The following is a 7,715-nucleotide window of genomic DNA, read 5'->3' as shown; positions in this document are numbered from 1 at the left end:
GGGGGGGGGGGGGGGGGGGTAGATTTCAGGAGGATACGGAACAGCAGAAACCAAAGCCCCAAAACTGCAGAAACACTTAAAAAAAGGGGCTTATTATGAAAGCGTCAGCATTGCCTGAATTGCAACAATATCATCACTACCATAGTGCAATACCACAGACTGTACAAACAGGACTGAAAAAATAATGATAAAATATTATCAGGCATTAACATACCTCCATCGGCTTAGTATTTATTACAGCATGTTTCAATAGTGTTCTTTCAGCTTAATCTGCTTCAGTGATCCAAAATAAACTACATGTTCAAATGTTTACTGTAAAAACTATAACAGAATAATGTGCGTGCAGGAAGAAGTGTTTGAAAACCAACAATAGCAGTACGGGTTTTATTAAGTGATTCTAGAACTCGCTTATTTCTGCACAAGTATTTTTACATACAAGTCTGTTGCACATTACCATAAATGACACTGTTTGTTGCGATATATCTCCACCAAACCCTCTGGAAAATGTTGGCATAATAATGTAAGAGATAGACTGATATGCTTTAAAATTTGGACTTTTGTGCATTTTTAAAAGGACTTGAATCATGGCAATTGAGTTGTTTGGATTTAAAAAAGGGGAACATGAGTTTCCTGTCTGTTTGTGGGCTGTTGAGATATTGATACCCAGCAGATTCTGACACTATTTGAGAGCACGATTTTTTCTAAGTTCCAGTATCCTGCGGATGCAAAAACAGATCTGGGAGGCAGGCAGGAGGTATAATGTTCTGAAGTACAGGCCCCAACCATTGCAACACTCTGGGTTGCAAACATGTTGCAAAAATTTAGGAGACCCTAAAAATCACAGAAGTGCTGAAAAACAGTGAGAGAGTATGTACAGATGTACAGACATTACATTTAGATTGGCCTTACTGGGGTTATGTACTGATCTGTACACATATTCATGGAGGTTAAATAAGGTAAAAAATGGCTGGCCTCAGAAGGTGAGCTAATTTAGATCAAGAATGAGTTAGTTCAATCTGATAAATGTCTGTACATGTTTGGAGTGCAGCCCCAAGGCTGGGAAAGCCAAGCCACACATGCCCCAGCCCCGGGGCTGTGATTTTCCTCCCTCTGCCCTTGCCCCACAACCAAGATATTTTTAGTTCCCTGCCCCCTCCCCCAACATATAGTGCCCATCTTTGAAAAAGGGAAGAGTATTCGGGAATTACAGGCTGGTCACTTTGATCTCAATACTTGAAAAAATTATGGAACATATAATCAAAAAACTGTTTCAAAACACCTAAAGGAGAACAAAGTTATCAGGAGTAGCCAACTTGGATTCATCAAGAACAAGTCATACCTAATTAATCTGACTTCTTTCTAGGACAAATTGATGGGCTCTATGGATGGGGAGAGATCAGTGGCTGTGATACATTTCAACTTTAGCAAAGCTTTTGATACCGTCTCCCATTAAATTCTCATGAGTAAACTAAGGAAACAGTTTAGATAGCTACAAGGTGGATATATAGATGATTGGAACATTGTGCTCAAAGCATAATCATTAATGACTTTGTCTAACTGGAAGGAGGCATCAACTGGAATTCCCCAGGGTCGGTCCTGGATTCATTACTGTTCAGTATCTGCATTAATGATTTGAAGAATAGATTGAGTAAATGCTTAGCAAATTTGCAGATGACATCAATGTGGGTACCTGGGATTTGGATTCAGAATTACCTTGATAAACTGGAGAAGTGGTCTGAAATTAACTGAATGAAATTCAGCAAGAACACATGCAGAGCCCTGCACCTAGGAGGGAACAATCAACATGCACAGATACAGGCTGGGGAATGACTGGCTAGACTGTAATACTGTAGAAAAGGATTTGGTGGATACAGTGGACCACAAGCTGAATACGAGTCAACAGTGTGCTCCTGTTGTAAAAAAAAAAAAGCCAAAAGCACCCTGGGCTGTATTAAAAAGAGCACTGCTTACAAATCAAGGGAATTAGACTATTGCTTCTGGTTGCAGGGGACTGAACAAAGAATAATAGTGTTAAATTGAAGAAAGGGAAATTTAGGCTGGATAATTAGGAAAACCCTCTCACTATGAGGGTAGTTAAGCACTGGAACAGATCACCTAAAAAGGTTGTGAAATCTCCATCCTTTCAAGTTTTTAAGGGCAGATTAGACAAACACTAGTCAGGAATGGTTTAAAAAGGGTGATCCTTTCTTGAGTGAGGGGTTAGACTAGATGACTCCTGCAGTCCCTTCTAGCCCCACTTTTCTATTCTACTGCAAGTACTTGGGGCACCATATACAAAAATATTTTTCTTGAAACGCTTTAAAATCTGAAGACAGGGTTAAATTTAAAGGACCTTTCTAGTGGCATATATAAACCTCTTAATAACATGTGCAAGAATGGCAGGGTTAATGTTGGCAAAGTTTGAAAATGCTGTAACAATTACAGCTGTATTCCCACTCGATCACTTAAGTAGATAATAGCCACCTAAAATTTGACATAAGTGGTCAACTATTAAAAAAATGGTGTGTCAATAATTTGTATCAATGCATAATTATATCTAGAGATAGGGGGTAGTGAGCCCTTAGTTCATGTTCTCCCTCTTAGAAATCTAAGAAACAGTAACCTAACACATTTTATGAAAAGTTCTCAATATATGTTGCTTGTATGTTGCTTCTGCAAGTAATCCAGTTAATTACAGGACTAGATTTATTGGCATATCCCCTGTGTGACATAAAATCAAAGTCAGGCTGAAACTGTGACATGCCTTTGAAAAATACTCTAAATTTAAGGGCATCTTAATTAAGTTAGAAAGGGGTGAATAGGATGGAGGAAGACTGAGGAGTTGGCAGAACTGTTTTCTTCTTTAAAAAAAACTGTCCTAATTCTAAGGTACCACAGCAAAAACTTCGGAGTGCTGTGAGCAATGATCCAAGTTATCTACAGCATAGAGCAGCTGCCATACCTGGACGCTAAAAAGGTTAGGACTCTTCAGTTTAGAAAGCAGAAACAGAGGGGAGATATGAGATAGGTCTATAAAATCATGAAGAGTGTGGACCAACTGAATAGGGAACTGTTGTTCACCAAATCCAGAATGTTAAAACTAGGGGGCACCTGCAGAAAATTAACAGGTGACAGGTTTAAAACTAACGAGCGAAGGTATTTTTATGCAACACGGTTAACTTGTGGAATTCATTGCCACAAAAGGTGGTAGAGGCAGATAACCTAGACAAGTTAAAAAAGGAACTATATAAATTCATGCGTGATAGATCTATGAATGGCTATTGAACAGAATGGTTGGATATGTTTCCTTTGGCATCTCTAAACCAATCACGGTGGATGCCAGGGAGGGTAATGAATAGGGGATACTTCATGCTATAGAGATAGAGTTCAGTTCAGTGTTCTTCCCCTAAAGGAGTTGTTTTAAACTTTTTTTTTTAATAAAAGAAAGAGCTAAGTTTTTCACGTTCCTGAACTATAGACTTTAAGAACAATGCCAAAAATTATGAGCGTTGGCAATACTGCATACCTAGCATGGCCAAAAAAGGCTCTGCCACCCTAACTCTGACTGTAGTTATATTTATAAATGTAGATGCTTTACAAACTGAACTCTGCCTTTCTTGAACATATGGTTTACATATCCCAAGGTGGTGGTTGCTCATGGCAAGCCTACTAAGACTCCTTTAAACTGGGAAGTGGATAAAGCAGCAAGAAATTCCTCTGCTGGTTATAATTGAGCTCCTGCTAGTCAGAAGGTATATTTTCCACACACTGTTCAGGGTAGAGAGCATAGCTGACAAAAAAATCTTCAGGAGTTTATCTCAGCTGGTTAGGGGCAACCTGTGAAATTGCTGTGAATATCCTATACTGGAGTTGAAAATAACATCTTTGGAGATTTTAAAATATGAAGATTTTAAATATAGCACCAATATATGAAAAGGTTTCAGCAGAGATACTGGGGTTAGTAATAACTCCTCTTCTGCTAAGGACAGAAATGGTGAACCCTAAGTTAACTGTAATGGCATGCTACATGTGTTTTAAAAGTATTAAAACACTGAGAAAGAACAAACCCCTACCAACTTTGTTTTGCCAAAAGACAAACTAAAAATAGAATTAAAACTGGAATATACAATCCTAAAATACAGACACATGGAAAAGACAAACTAACATCCAGTTAAAGAACAGTATTAGGTTTTTGTTCCTTAGTCAAGGGTATATCTACATGGTGAAAAACAAGTATATGCTTAATTCAGGATGGCTAACCTAAGTTCATTACTTTGTTAAAAAAGTAGTAAAGAGAAGAAAATTGGGGTTTCAATTCAAGTTGCAGATCAAATTCAAGGCTACATGGGTATGCCTATAGTTGAACTTGAACTGCTAACCAAAATAATAATCATAATAATTATAATTATGTTTGTTGTTGTTGTTGTTATTATTGCTGTTCATATGGTGTTATTATTACCACTATGACTAACGATGATGAAAATAGTAGTGGTAGTAGTAGTGATGATTATTTATGCTTATAAATCCTACCCTATCCAGAATTCAATCCCTATTACCTTGCATTCACGATTTTATCCAACCTTAGTAAAGAACAACCATTTCTCAGGACTTAGGAAGATTATCTATATTGTTCAGTAATAAAAGATTCTAATCAGTTTAACTTGATATGCAAGGCTATTTTGACCTTCAAATCCCTTCTCAAGACCGATTTGTTTCTACTTTAAATACAATGCCTATAAAAAAAAAAGGAAGGGAGGGAGAGGCGGAAGAGAGGAATCCATGTGCTCAGTCCTGCAGAGTAGCAAGTGCTCTTGCCTGCCTCAGCAAAGCACTTAGGGCTGCACTATTGAAGCACTAGGAGTTTTCCAGTTGGTTTGGATGGAAGCAATATCAAGCACTACAGCCTGTGTGCGCATGCACACACAATTTTGTCAAACCAGTGTTCAGTGCTTTGTGCCACGTAACTTCTTTTAAACAGCCAAAAGGAAGTGAGAAAAATTTAAAAACAGAACAGTATACCCAACAGGAAGGCTCTAGGTTGTATAGCCCATGAAACTATTTATAACCTTGCTTGTTTGGTTGGTTGGTTTTTTGTTAAAACTGATCATTTCAAACCAGTAGCACTAGGGCTGATCAATTAAAAAAAATCCAGAAACATTTTCTAAATTGTTTCTGCCTCACAGGGTTTTAAATGAACTGATTTTTATTTTTTCCACTAATATTTTCTCATAAAAATCTAGTACTATTTCTGATATTTGTGATTCAAAGTTTTATTAAAAACCATCACGTAAAGACTAAAAAAAAATTGGGGGGGGGAAAATAGATGCCTTGCTGGCAACTGTATAAACTCAAATTATGGGAATACAAATTAATTTGATTTGATTTGCCCATATATATTACTACCTATATATTTTAATCCTTTGGTCTAAAAGATGAAAAGGCTTAAAGGGATGCTAGAGACTGCTCAAAATGTATTCAGTTATGTAGCCAAAGAAAGGATGAAGAGTCCACTATATGTACCAAGAAAAGGAGCACAGAATAAAGAAGGATACTACTTTAGCCAAAAATAGCATAACATTGGTGTGACAGCCCTCCTTGATAGCTATTCCTTGTCATCACAAGGTTGGAACAGAATCTGAGCTTTCTGGAGTACCTGAATTTTATAAGTTGTCCTATGAGGCATACTAAGAATAGCAAATATAAAAAAGAAAATGGGAAAGAAGACACTTGTGTATAAGACCTCTTTCCAGTGGTATTTTTGGTGTAAAAGAGCAACACCAACTGGCTAGGCATCAGAGGTTCTGCAAAGTGGCCTCAAACGAAAATCTCCTTTAAACAATGAATAGGAAAATCCATTCAATCTTATCAAGGTATTCCCAAAAAGGACTGATAAAACAGCCCATCTCTAAAATAACAAAGATATACTTTATATTGGACATCATTCGGGTATTATAGGCAACTTCTGCTTTTAACTAATTCTACTGAGCATGGAGACTATCTTCTCTTCTCCATTCCAAACTTCCACGGCACTAAAAAATTACCATATTTACTCTCATAACACATGCAGCTTTTCTGTTAAAAATCAACCAACATTGGGGTGTGAATTTTAATTAGGGAAGCTGATTTTTTTTCACTGAATAGAAACAAGGCAGAACAGAGCAAACTGGCATTAGGAGTCATAGATACCAAGATGGTGGCTGCTTCTCTCCCTGCAGCTGCAAAGAGCACTCTCTTTTTAATTAAAGAGCCACTGAGCTGGCTGAGGGTGAATGAATTGCTACATATAGTCTCTAGGATCTTGATGAGGCTTGTCGTGTGGCAACAACACTATTATTTATGGGAACTTCTATAAAGTACTATTTATAAGTTATGGTGAAGTAGTAACTGTCTTGCTGCTGTCCTTCCAAAGTCTGGGGCTTATACTTATTGCTGTCCTGCTGTACCAGACTCTTTTTTGGGATGCCACACTTCGAGGACACTGTTTGTATACCCCACAATCCTCCATGATTCTGGGAACCCCTTTCTGCATTCCACATTCCAAGGTGTAGGTCTTATTTGCAAAGAGGCTGGGGCATGTGGCATGTGAGAAAATACAATAACAGTAAGTTGATAAGAACCAAAATTGATTCTCTTTCATTTAAAGAACTTGGTTAATTTTTCCAAGCTAAGATGAACAGAACCCTATGCCTTCAAAACAGGGTGGATAAAAACCAACTTTTTTTTTATTTAATCAGATTTTTTATTTAATTGTATTTTTTTATTTAAAGATTTCTTAAAATAAACCTATATAAGGTTTCAAGAAGTTAAATGAATACAAGATATTAAGCAGCAAGAATGAACTTTTTGTAGAAAACAATGATTAAATCAAGGCTTCCTGACTAGTGATTTAAATTGATTTGATTTAAATCAAGTCCACCCTGCTTCAAAAGGTTGAATATGTTCAATGTCAATATCTACTGAGTGTCTATGAATACCTTAGATTTCTTTTTTTATATAACATCTGCTAGAACCAGTCCCTTTTCTATGGTGACTGGACATTTAAAAGTTCTGTCACATGTTTTTCACTGAAAAGTAGTAACAGCTGAGTAACCAAAAATATCATGGAGGATGGGTGATTTCATATTTATTTCAATTTATTAAAACACATACATAATGCTTGCACAGCATACAAAATTCAATAGGTCAGCTACATCGCTAGCTAAATGCCTGATGCTAAAAAAACTCTTCTAAATCACATCAAACTAAGTCTCTTCTTTTACTATGTCTCACTCCTTCAGTCCCTTAATCAAAAGAAAGATCTGATGAGAACTGATAAACTATATAAAAATGTATTACATTTTTATTCATTTCAGACTTTGGTAGACCAGTGATAGAAACCATTCACTCCAACAAAAACCCTCTTCAGATCTCTTCTGATTAAACCAACTAGATCAAGATAATCACAGTTGCAACCGCATCATATGGGAAGTCATGAATTTCTTAACTGGTATTGAGAATTTAACTATGTGCAACAGTTTTCCATACAACAGCGGTGTGTGTGCGTGCGCGTATGCGCGCGCGCGCGCACGCACGCACGCACGCACGCACGCACGCACACACACACGCACACACGCACACACGCACACACGCACACACAGTGTTGCTTTCTGTCCTATGAGGCATACCAATTTATATTGTATTTAAATAAACACACAGTAAAATGATTGTCACTTTAC

At 37.1% G+C, this 7,715-nt stretch overlaps 1 protein-coding gene and 1 long non-coding RNA gene across 4 annotated transcripts in view; one reads left to right on the top strand and one right to left on the bottom strand.

The window, feature by feature from the left end:
• MMS22L (MMS22 like, DNA repair protein) overlaps positions 1–7,715 on the bottom strand; it is a 206,780-nt gene that overhangs the window by 56,532 nt on the left and 142,533 nt on the right. The gene's annotated exons all lie outside the window — the stretch shown is intronic.
• The window catches only part of LOC109299663, an 11,336-nt gene continuing 10,979 nt past the window's right edge, over positions 7,359–7,715 (top strand). Inside the window, exon 1 of the long non-coding RNA XR_002097950.1 lies at positions 7,359–7,486. This is a non-coding gene — a long non-coding RNA (uncharacterized LOC109299663). The remainder of the gene's footprint in view (positions 7,487–7,715) is intronic.

This window comes from Gavialis gangeticus, unplaced genomic scaffold (genome assembly GCF_001723915.1).
Source record: "Gavialis gangeticus isolate Ggan-Ray unplaced genomic scaffold, GavGan_comp1, whole genome shotgun sequence".
NCBI lineage: Eukaryota > Metazoa > Chordata > Crocodylia > Gavialidae > Gavialis > Gavialis gangeticus.
The sequence above is the reverse complement of the archived record's forward strand: the minus strand, read 5'-3'. Positions and strand labels throughout refer to the sequence as shown.